The following is a 13239-nucleotide window of genomic DNA, read 5'->3' on the forward strand; positions in this document are numbered from 1 at the left end:
GATAAGAAATAAACAGTATTTTTAAAGACCTTTGACAAAGGGGCTAGAGAAAGGGCTCAGCAGTTAAGAGCACTTGCGCTTACAAACAACCTAGGTTTGGTTCCCAGCACCCACATGATGGCTCACAACTATCCATAACTCCAGTTCCAGGAGATCTGATGCCGCCTTCTAACCTCTTCAGGCACCAGGCACACATGTGGTACACATACACATATAAGTAGGCAAACCCCTTACACACATAAAATGAATAAATCTTTTTTTTAAGCCCCATATCAAAAGCAATCCAGTCTTGGAATTTACCTTTGGTTTAATATCAACAAACTATCACACTCCAGGAGCAAAGGAGAAAACAAGCTAATTACCTCAATAGATAAATTTTTAAAGGCATCTGTAAAGCACAACATCAAACCTGGCTGTCAAGCCCAGTGTCATGGAGCACACCTCTCATCCCAGCACTTGAGATGTGAAAGCAAGGAGACAGTGAGTTTAAAACCAGTCTGGGTGATATAGCAAGACCCTGTCTCTAATCATCATCATCATCACCATCATCACCACCACCATCATCATCCAGGTGCTGGAGAGGTGGCTCAGGGCTTAAGAACACATACTGCTCCTGCAAAGCACTCTAATTCAGTTTCCATCATTCTCACAGGGTGGCTCGCAAACACCTGTAACTCCAGCTTCAAGGGCTCTGACACCTCTGACTTCCATGTGTTCCTTCAAGCACCTAGTACACATAAACTCACACAGACATACATACACATATATATACACTTTAAAATTAAATTTAAAAAACCACCACCAACAAAAACCCACAAAAAATTGACAGTCTCACAAATCCTAATTCCTTAAAAGAAAAAAAATCAGTTATTCAAATAAAGCTATAGTCATGAAAGCATTGATAATGGCATTAGGACTAGGACTAGACATTGTTCAATGAATGGAATTGGGAGTCTAGAAATAAACCCAAACATTTAAGGTCAATTGATTTCAATAAGTCTCAAGATAACTCAATGGGAAAAGGAAGATTCTTCACCGCATGATGCTAAGACAACCAGATATCCACAGGCAATTTGGATCCTGCTTCATACCACATACAAAAATTAACTCAAAATTAATGAGTAATGTAACATAGAAATGACACCTACAAAATTCTCAGAAGAAAATATAAAAACAAACCTTCATAATTTTGGCCCTGGCAATGTCTTCTTAGCCACACCACCACCTTACAATATTATTTAAAATGTTTTGCTCGAGCCGGGCGGTGGTGGCGCACGCCTTTAATCCCAGCACTCGGGAGGCAGAGCCAGGCGGATCTCTGTGAGTTCAAGGCCAGCCTGGGCTACCAAGTGAGTTCCAGGAAAAGGCGCAAAGCTACACAGAGAAACCCTGTCTTGAAAAACCAAAAAAAAAAAAAATTAAAAAAAAAAATGTTTTGCTCGAAAGATACCATCAAGAACATGAACAGAGAACCAGGTGGGGTGTCATACTCCCACAGTCCCCAGACTCAGCAGTCTGAGGAAAGATGATCAAGAGTTTAAAGTTAGCACCAGGTGGTATAACAAAAGATCTTGTCTTAAAACAACCAAAAAAAAATAAAAACATAATCCACAGAAGAGAAAATATTTGCAAACCACATGTCTTAGAGGGTATTCACATGCAGAATACATCAGAACTCGAACTACTCAAAAATGAAGAAATAATTCAATTTTAAAAAGGGGAGGGATCTGAATATTCTCCATGCTCAATAAGCACAAGGAGCGATAGTCAGGTCAGCAGCATAAGCCACTGGGTGCAAGTCAGCACTTGCAAACCACTTCTTACTTGAAAGAGATTTGAAAAATAATGTGGCAGTTCCTTAAAGTGATAAGCCCAGCTTGCTACATGACCCAGTAATCCTATAGAACTGAAAACACATGTCCACACAAAGACCTCCCCTGGCTTGTTCCTAGCAGCGCTGTTTGAAATAACCAAGAAGAAATTTTCCAAATGGGGAGTGGTTGCCTCTGGGAGTGTTTGGTGTCATGAAAAAGCTGTGGGATTGATTTTGCAGTGGCTATTTGGCTCTGTGGCTGTACTAAAAAGTGATTGGGCTACACACTTAAAAGGGAGGATTTTTTGCGGCTTGTGAGTGTCATCTCAGTGAAGTTGTTACTTAAAAGCAGATTTTCTAGTGAGCGCTGGGTGACATTTCTGTGTCCTTTTAAGGCCTGAGTTGATAGGCAAAATGGAAATATCGCTCTCTGGAGATAGAGCTGGGACAGAGCTGAGACAATAAAACCAGGTTAATCTTATCTTAGTAATTCTCATGAAAATGGGATTATTTCTGACCCACTTTAAAGCTTGCCAGCCTGAATGCCTCTCAGCTGAGGAAGTCCCGGTCTCTTCAGTTCTGTAGAAACAAGCAGATGCCTAGAGAAGTTGTCCGAAGACATGGTAAACTGAGTGATGTGATTCCTTTGCCTACCAACTGTGGGGTCTTAAACAACACATGGAAGCTCAGGTCTTCAGTTGCCCCTTCTACAAAGCAGAAATAACAGCTCTTAGCTCATAGGGTGTTGAGATGATTAATTGAGACGTAACTAGTACATAGTACTAGGTCTTAAACACAAGTAACTGATGGGTGTTGGTTGCCCTTGAAAAGTTGAATATGTGATTCTGCAAAAGAAAGGGAGGAACAAAGGCATACTAATATCTGATCCTTTAATCGGAGTGAAGAGAATGTTTGGCTCCCTTCCCACAGCAATGTTTCTTTGTCTCAGACACTGTCTATCACTACTCCTGACCTACCTGGTCAATACTCTAAGGACCGGGATGTCAGCCTACCCTGCTCTCCACTGTCCTTGAAGGAAGCCAGCTCTCTGCCCTTCAGGGAGATAATTGCATCACAAACCTGATTTGCAAGTTTTCAAGAGTTAATTCTTTACACTAGTTCTTCTCATACAAGCTAGGGAAGGGTCTTGCTCAAGATCTCAAAACCATGCCCCTTCTAATCTATGCTGGCTTCCAAATAAATGAGATGAAAATGTTTTCCATATTGAGTTGCCAGAGGTTAGCAAACCAGACAGATCAGGATATGCCACATTAGGTATAGTGTTTTCTCTCCATACCTTTGAAAAGACTACTGTGAGAATTAGACAATGAGAGGGAAGTGTGACTATAAGGCTTGCTCATCTCACATTTTCTACAGTTTAAAATACATAGCCAGACATAATGACACACACCTGTAATCCCAGCCCTCAGGTTGAAGCAAGAAGATCTTGACTTTAAGGCCGGCCTAGGTTACACAATAAGGCCTTGTCTCAAGGAACTAAAACAAAAAACAAACAAAAAAGATTTGCTGTATAAACATATATACATACCATATATACGGATGTTTGCAAAATGGCTCAACATTTAAGAGTGAGTACTGGTCGGGGGGGGGGGGGCAGCAGACAGATCTCTGTGAGTTCGAGGCCAACCTGGTCTACAAAGCGAGTTCTAGGACAGGCTCTAAAGCTACACAGGGAAACCCTGTCTTGAAAATCAAAATCAAAAAACAAAGAAAAGAATGAGTACTGGTCTTACAGAGAACCTGGGTTTAGGCCCTAATTCAGGTCCCAGTAACCAAGTCAGAGAGCTCACAATTGCCTCCAACTCCAACTCCAGGGTATCTGATGTCATCTTCTTCCTCCTTGTGCACCCACGTGCATGTTTGCAAACACGAAAACAGACACACACACACACACACACACACACACACACACACACACACACAGAGAGAGAGAGAGAGAGAGAGAGAGAGAGAGAGGATAACTCAAGTATTGATGATTATTAATATAATTAATGTGAACAAATACCAGAGACATTGTGAAGATACCTACAGCCTAACAATGTCTATCCCCAGGGAACTTCCTTTAGACTCTAAAGTTTAGAAGGCAAGGAAGTGGGTCAAAGGTGAAGGCAACTTGCAACTCCTGTGTATGAAGGAGCAATCTAGAGGTAGAGGACAGTGCCTTTGGGGACTGCAGCCAGATGGTGTCTGGAGCGCTAGTCTCCTGACCTCTGTCCAAAGCAGGAGGACTGTCATTTTTCTAACACAGTTTTGAGGCAGCCTATCCTACACATTTCTTTTTCAATGAATGTTGAATCTATTCCAAACAGCTGTATATGTGATGTCAGAGTTCTGTGGCCCATGCCTGTAATCCTAGCACTCGGGAGGCAGAGGCAGAGGCAGGATCAGAAATGGCAATCCCCAGCTGCATAGCAAGTTTGAGGCTAGCCTGAGCTATGTTGAAACTCTGTCTTGAAAAAAAAATAGGCATCATGGCCCATCTGCATTCTTAAGATAGATAGTAAAGTACACTGTGGTTCTCTGATATCCCAGCCTCATGAGGAAAGGTTTAAAACTCTCTAATTTCTACTGGAGAGCAGGCTAGAAACATCTCTTTGTCAATTGCGTGATAGATTGGAAGCACATCATTGAAGAGTTGGAGAAGTCAAGGTTCACCTTTAATTTCATCTGGTTGAAATGGCAGGCCATCTCTGTAAAGTAGCCCACATCTTTTTTAGTAGATCCTGCCATCAAAGAAAAATCTTATTTTTTTAGTCATTTTTAGAAATTACAAATAATATCAATGGTAACATAAAAAGGAAGAAAAGAAGAGAGGAGAGAGAAGGGGGATGGAGGAAGGGTAGAGACAGAAAGACAGAGACAGAAATGGGGGGAGACGGAGAAAGAGGGGTGTGGGGGAGAGGGAGGGAGACAGACAAACAGGACAGAGAGGAGGGAGGGGGAGAAACAGAGACAGAGACAGAGACTGGAAATCCTTTGTGGTCCAGGCACTGATGGGACTCTGAGGCCCTGCTGAGCATCTTGGAATACTGTTCTCTGGTAAGGGACTGGTACTTACCTTTCCTGGCTGCAGCACAGACAAGCACTGATAGACTCCCAGCTGTGCCCTAAGAAAGTCTTTCCACAGCCAGAGGCATCAGCTTATCAGAAGCAGACCCACTGGTAGCAATCCAGAGCCTCAGCACAGCTCTGAGGGTCAGGACCCAAAGGCCAGCGATTGCTTGGAATTATTTTTCTAAGTAAAAATTTATTTTGCTTTTTTAAAAAGGGGGGTTTTAGTTGGATTGCCTGCCAGTTGTTTGAAATTGCATGCATAAAATAAACTTTATTAAAAAAATTTTTAGTTGCTAGTAAGAAATAGGTGCCTTCTTGGGTAACATTAAGATTAAAAGAAGGGCAGGGAGTTGGCACTCTTTTAAACATTTTTTTGTATCCTCTAAAAATTCATTTCTTTTATTTTTTGAGATTATAATATAATTAAAACATTTCTCCCTTCTCTCCCCTCCAGCCCTCCTATATACCCCTCTTTGCTCTCTTTCAAATTTATGGCCTCTTTTTTCATTAATTGTTGTTACACAGAGGACCAGGGAGTTTGCTGTGAGATTGTGTCTCCTAGGAATGTCAGAACCATAGAGTCTCCCAACATGACTGCCTGCACATGAGCTGAACAAGGACAATAACAGATGTGGTAACAAGGACAGGAAAGTCCACGGCATTTTGTGCCCTTTCATTCACCTCTTGAGTGCCGCTGCATCCACCCCCACCTCCAAGACTTCACCTTCACGGATAAGGGATTCATCTTAACACATTGTTGTTCACGCTTCAACTCCCTCTCTTCCTCAGGTCTTGCCAGCCTGAACCTCCTTGGTTCCCTTCCCATGCCTGCTCATTTCTCAGTCCCTGAGAAGCCTGGCTTCCAAGACTCAGTCCCACTCCAAGCCATCTCCAGACGACGGACAAAGATCCATTCCTGATTCCTTGAGGTTTTTCATAGCCTCAGCCATGCTGTACCTCAGGCGGCTTCTGCCTCAAACTTTTTAAAGGGGGCTTTTCACAGCAATGTTAGACTCCTGGCAAAGGTGAGTGGAGGCTAGAGAAAGCAGCCCACACTCTCTGTACAGAGGGCCATTTCCTATCGGCATATCCACCCCGCCTCACACAGAGAGCTTCCAGCTATGACATCAGTGTCCCAGGATGTGACATACTTCTAACGGCTTTTCCTCTGCCTCCATGCTGCTGGGAAGTGAAGTGGACCCTCATGCTCTGAGTGTCTTCTTTTGAGATGTCTATCAGATCTTTTGAATAAAGCTGTTTTTCTACTGTTAGGTTTGTAGCTTTGCACCTTTCCTGGAACTCACTTGGTAGCCCAGGCTGGCCTCGAACTCACAGAGATCCGCCTGGCTTCTGCCTCCCGGGTGCTGGAATTAAAAGAGTGCGCCACCACCGCCCGGCTCTACGGTTAAGTTTTGGGGGTCCTGCCGGGCAGTGGTGGTGCACACCTTTAATCCCAGCACTCGGGAGGCAGAGTCAGGCGGATCTCTGTCAGTTCGAGGCCAGCCTGGGCTACAGAGTGAGATCCAGGAAAGACGCAAAATTACACAGAGAAACCCTGTCTCAAAAAACCAAAAAAAAAAAAAAAAAAAAAAAAGTTTTAAGGGTCCTTTGTATATTTTGAGTACTGGACCTTTAAAAACGTCTTTTACAAATAATTTCTCCTTAGTCTGAGACTCATCTGTTCAGTCTGTTGGCAATGTATCTTTTAAGATAGAAGTTCCCATTTTCATGAAGTCCAGAAACAATGGACTGAGCCTTTCATTATCACATCCCTAGTCATCTAGATGCTCTGCCATTATCTTCTACAAGCCTATAGTTTTGCATTCTACATTTAGGTCTTCCTCCCACTTTGAGTTACTTTTCAGTAAAGAACACAGCATCTGGGTTGGGTTTTGCTTGTGAGCAAGTATCTAGTTGCTTCAATGAAATCTACCTTTTCTGGGTTGTTTGCCTTTGTCCCTTTGTAAAATTTAGTCGACTAGACAGATGTTCTGTGACTCCTGATAATGCCGTTGTAAATTTTAGAAATGCACCTAATATACCCAATCTACCAAATATCACAGCTTAACAGTTTAGCTCACTGTTCAGCATCCCCTGTGAACCCCCACGACCTCATCAGAAGCTATCTTGCCACAACTGTCCAGGACCTTGAAAAAGTATACTGCCACATACAGTAGGAAAATATCAAAGTTTAGGGATAGACTCTACTGAATGAATGGGCACTGCCTTCTCATCACTATAAAATTGAAAAGTTTAAGTAAGTCAGGAACCATCTACATATGTCTAGGCCTGTTTCTGGGCTGATTATTCCATTCTGTTGATCTGTTTATTCTTTTGCCTATATCATGCTTTCTTTATTAGTGTGACTGTCTTACTTCATTTTTGTTACCATAACACAATACCTCAGTCAATTTGATTTATAAAGCAGAGAAAGTTAACTAGGTCACAATTCTGAAGACTTAAGAGCATGATGGACTACATCTACATGGACTTGGTGAAAGTTTAATGGTGAATAGCATCACAATTCTAGGAGGACACAAGGAAGGAAGATTCAGGAGAGGCATCAGGTTTGCTTACGGCAACCCTTTTGTTGTATGATATTTTGTTTGTGTTCTGACAAATAAAGCTTGCCTGGAGATCAGAGGACGGAGCTAGCCATGAGTTAACCATAGAGGCCAGGCAGAAGTGGCACACACCTTTAATCCAGCACTTGGGAGGAGGGAGCAGAACAATCAGGCATTCAAGTCCACCCTAGGCTACACAAGATTGAACCAGTCTAAAAGAGAAACAGAGCCAGGTGGTGGTGGTGCATGCCTTTAATCCCAGCACAAGGGAAGTGGAGACAGGAATATATAAGGTAGGTAAAGATAGGCTCTCGCCCCCTCCCCAACTAGGTCAGAGGATTCCTAGAGGTAAGAAGTGGCTGCAGCTGCTCCTTTGCTTCTCTGATCTTTCGGCTTTCACCCTAACATCTGACTGGGTTTTTATTGATTAGGACTAATTGGGTTTGCACTTCACCCTTCTCAGCACAGCAACGGTGCATGTCTATAATCCCACCTACTTGGGAGACAGTGAAGGAAGACTGCAAGCCTCAAAATTTTGAAAAAAAAAAAAGAAAGAAAGAAAAATGAAGGGAGGGAGGGAGGAAGGAAGGAAGGAAGGAAGGGAGGGAGGGAGGGAGGGAGGGAGGGAGGGAGGGAGGGAGCGAGGAGAGAAGGAAGAAAAATTATGGAGTTCCTAGGTTCAGTCTCCAATAGGAAAAAAAAGTATTAATTTAATGATCACTGGGACTAACCCAATCCCCCAAGACCCAGTTCCACAAGGCATCCACTGGTGAGCATAGAGCCTCCGTGTGCTAATTGCTTTGTGCTACCTGCCCCATCTGTTATCAATTCTACCTCAACCCTGTTACACTCATGACCAAGCTTCTAGCACATGGACTTCTAAGGGAAAAGCCACACTCGAACCAAAGAAGTAGCTTTATAGTAATCTTAGGGAGAGTACTAGCTTCTTTTTTATTTGGTTTGCATAGGGTTTTAGTTGTTTTGTTTTTGTTTTTTGTTTTGTTGAGACAAGTTATTACTATGACCCAACCCCCGCCCCCAGCTGATTTCATGATCCTCTTGCCTCAACTTCCCAAGTGCTAGGATAACGAGTATATAAGAATCAGTCCTCTGATTTTGTTGCTCTAATTCAACATTGACTTGTCTGTTGGGGTCTTTTGCCTCTCTGTATAACTTTAGAATCAGTTTATCAATGTCCAAAATAATAATGTAAGTGGGGATTTTGACTAGAATTCTACTGAATCTGTAGAACAAGCTGAGAAAACTTGACACCCTGAAAATATTGTCTTCCTGTCCATAAATGTGAGTGTGCTAGCTAGCCGTATGTCAACTACACACAAGCTCTTATAAAGAAAGCATTTAATTGGGGCTGGCTTACAGTATCAGAGGTTCAGTCCATTATTATCATGGTGGAACATGGTGGTGTGCAGGCAGACATGGTGCTGGAGAAGGAGCTGAGAGTCCTATATCTTGATCTGAAGGCAACAAGAAGTGAACTGTGTGTCACAATGAGCATAACTTGAACAAAGGAGCTCTCAAAGCCCACCCCCACAGTGACACAGTTCCTCTAACGAGGCCACACCTCCTAAAAGTACCACTTCCTATGAGAATTATGTTCAAACTACCACACTCCCCAACTTGCTTTTTGGTCATGATGTTTTTGTCACAGCAATAGAAACCCTAACTAAGACAATGGGATAGCTTCTCTTTTTTTTTTTTATTTTTTTAATTGAAAATAGATTCTTCTCTCATACAATACATCCCAACCACGGTTTCCCTTCCTCCCACTCCTCCTAGATCCCCCCACCTCTCTTTTCCCTCAGGTCCATTCCCCCTCCATTTCCCTTCAGAAAAGAGCAGGCCTCCAAGAGACAACAACCAAACACGACAAAACAAAATACAATAAGACAAGGTAAAAACCCTCATGTAGACGCTGGACAAGGCAACCCAATAAGAGGAAAAGAGTCCCAAGAGCAGGCAAAAAAGTCAGGAACGCACCCTTTTCCACTCTTAGGAGTCCCATAAAATACCAAGCTAAAGCCATAACATGTATGCAGAGGACCTGGTGCAGACCCAGGCAGCCCCCATGCTTGAGGCTTCAGACTCTGTGAGCCCATGTGAACCCTCCTTAGTTGATTTGGTGACCATGTTCTGTTGTTGTTTGTTTTTTACTCTTTTGGGGGCCCACCACCCAGCTCCCAAATAAATCACACACGGAGGCTTATTCTTAGTTATAAATGCCTGGATTTAGCTTGGCTTGTTTCTTGTCAGCTTTCCTTAACTAATTATCCTGTCTATCTTTTGTCTCTGGGCTTTTCCTGTTCTCTTACTTCTGAAATCTTACTGTGGCTTGCTGTGTAGCTGGGTGGCTGGCCCTTGGAGTCCTCCTCCTCTGGCTACTCTTCCTTCTTCCCAGATTTCTCCTTCTATATATTCTCTCTGCCTGCCAGCCCTGTCTATCCTTTCTCCTGCCTTGCTATTGGCAGTTTAGTTCTTTATTAGACAACCAGGTATTTTAGACAGGTAAAGTATCATAGCTTCACAGAGTTAAACAAATGCAAACATAAACAAAAGTAACACACCTTAAAATAGTATTTTATAACAATGTTTCCCAGGACAGTTTCTTACTTAGTCCATTCTTTAATTTCTTACATCATGTTTTGTGCTTTTCTTCATGCAAGTCTTGAATTTATATGTAAGGATTTTATTTTGGGAAAGTGCTAATGTAAATGATACTGGGCTTTTTATTTCAAAATCGACTTGTTCATTGATGGTATAAGGAAAAGTGATTGATTTTTGCATATTAACTTTATATCCTATAAGTCTACTATAGTTATTTTTGTAGTGAGAGGTGTGTTTTTAAAAATTGTTTCAAAAATAATTGTTTCATATTTTCTACATAATCAGCCCTTCTATTAACAAAACAGTTTTACTTCTTTATTCCCAGTAAGTATGCCTTTGTGTCTTTTTCTTGTGTCATTAAATTAACTGGGCCTTGTAGTAATTTTAATTTCTGGCAACTTTTAAACTTTTTCTTTCTTGTTTCTGTGAAAAAAAAAAAAAAATATATATATATATATATATATATATATATATATACATATCTGATATTTCTGTTCCTTTAGTGAACACTATTACAGGCTTCATTATGACATTTTTTTTTTTTTTTTTTTTTTTTTGGTTTTTCGAGACAGGGTTTCTCAGTGTAGCTTTGCGCCTTTCCTGGAACTCACTCTGTAGCCCAGGCTGGCCTCGAACTCACAGAGATCCGCCGGCCTCTGCCTCCCGAGTGCTGGGATTAAAGGCGTGCGCCACCACCGCCCGGCTATGACATTTTTTTATATATACCTTGCTTTTATTCTTCTTACTAGAGACAGATGCATGCATGCTTCTATTCTCCTTACTACCCCACTCTGAAAACAGAGAGGGGCTATATTTCAGCTGTTGAGACTGGCTTCAAACTCAAGATCCCCCTGCCTCAGTCTCTGAGGACAGGGGTAACAGGTGAACGTCATCACACCAGTTCAATCCTCTTGACTTCTAAGTGCTAGAGGATATGTTGTACCTATTAAAGAAAAAGCTCAGGAATCTTTTTTTTTTTCAGTTTTAATGTCTAAATAACAATATGTGATAGGCTTTTGAAATGTTCTGGATGTTTTTCAGGTTTTTCTTTAAAAAAAAAATCGAGAGAATCTGCATCAAGGGATAAGTTAGAAAAATAATCAAAAAGAATCCTGGCATCAACCCCAGACCTCTACATGCACTTGCACACTTTGCACGTACACACATGAAAAGAAAAAAAAACTGACACTATGAAAACCTCCAAAATGCTAAAAAAAATTAATAATAATAGAAGGGAATTTTCTTAATTTTACAAGTACCCATATAAAATATTATACTTCACAGTGAAATAATTAATAATAATTGAATACTTAAATAATTAATACTTCCCACCTAATCTTGAGGACAACATAATGAGACCTGCTATCAATCACTTCTAGTCAATATTACACTAGAAATTTATTGTAGAAGAAATAGTTACCTATCCTACATCATTTACAGGATATAAAAAGCATATAATAAAGAACACTGGTAAACTATGTTGAAAACAATAACCTATCTGTCTTAGTCAATTTGTATAGATATAACAAAATACCAGAGACTGGTTAATTTATAAAGAACAAAATTTTATATCTCATAATTCTGGAAGATGGAGAACCCACTGAAGGCATTGGCAGGTTTGGTGTTGGATAAGGGTGCAGTCTCTGCTTCTAAGATGGTACCTCTTACTGTATAGAGGGGAGGAACAGTGTATTCTCATATGGAAGAAGAGACTAAAAGACAAAAAAAAAGGCAAAACATCCTTCATTATGCTACTTCATTCATGACAGTAGCATTCACATGACCCGAACAGTTCCCCAAGGCCTACTGTATCAATGCAGTTGTCATCGGCAGTTGTACTGGTAACACGTGAAGTTTGAGGGATAGCTTCCTTCCACCACATTAACCAAAAACCAGTTCGTTGACATTTAGACAAAACATGGCTAGAGTTGAAGTTTAGTTTAAAGAAAGTGGTGGTGTCTTTTAAGCCCTGGATCACACCTACTAGGTGAGCACTCCACCTCTGAGCTGCACCCACCACTCAAATGTGGTATTCCTTGAGAGAAGTCCACCCACATCAACTCTATAAATTAATCCATTCACAGTACATTGTGCAGATTGCGGTTGTCAACACTTCCGGCCTTACTGAGGAAGAAGCCTCAAAAGTAACTGGCTAACCAACACGCCCTGTGTGTGGCCATAGTCTAACTTGTAGTGTAAGTCAAGCATCTGCTGCACTCACACTAGCCTTTTCCAAATGAGATTAGCTCACTTTGCCAATAAGAGAAATGTTACTATTTACACTAATAAAGAATATGTGTACAATCATGTCATAAATGTCTATCACGAGTTTTCAAAATGTCCTGATAATGGTACTTCACTCTAGTTTCCTTTGTAATCAGATTTATTTCACTTTATTTATTTAAAACAGTATTCTGAAAGGCTTCCTCAGACTTCAGACTGCCAAAAGGAACACTTCATGGAAAACCTTCAAAACCTCTGAGCTGGAAGGGGTTGTGGGTGCAGAAACCAGCGAAGTCTGACGGCTCACTGTTTGCCTGAGAAGGCACTTGGAACAACTGAGCCTTTGGCCACAGCAGCTGTATGCCCTCCAAAGGTTGGAGCCAGCTCGGGCAATCTCACAAGTTTCTTTGTGCTCTGAGTTTCTCATCACAGCATTCTGAAGACTACCTGCTGCTGCTTGTTTTAGTACAAATGACCTAATCTGTTATTAGGCCATGACTCCACCTACACTCTGGTGTTCCTAACAGGACAGGATCCACCTTTTTTTTTTTTTTTTTTTAATCCTTGTTGTCTTTTCATGGAAATCTGTGATCTGTTATCTAAGTTTGTCATCTTTGGAGCTGAGGGGATTGCTTAGTGGGTAAAAATGCTTGAACACAAGAATCTTAGATCTGATCACCAGGACCCATGTAAAAGTCATCTGGGGTGACCAACACATCATGAGGTTTCACTGGCCAGCCTGTCTAGGTAAAATAGTGAGCTCCAGGTTCAGTGAGAGACCCTGCCTCAAAAACTAAGGTAGAGAGTGATAGGAGACAATGAACACTGACCCCTGGCCTCCAGACAGGCACGCACAGGCAAGCACTCACAAGCACACACACATATGGTATCATTTGTATTAAATTAAAGCTGTACTCATTAAATTAAAACCTTCTTTAGTCT

This window comes from Peromyscus californicus, unplaced genomic scaffold (genome assembly GCF_007827085.1).
Source record: "Peromyscus californicus insignis strain IS unplaced genomic scaffold, ASM782708v3 Scaffold_11__1_contigs__length_118956290, whole genome shotgun sequence".
NCBI classification, from domain to species: Eukaryota; Metazoa; Chordata; class Mammalia; order Rodentia; family Cricetidae; genus Peromyscus; species Peromyscus californicus.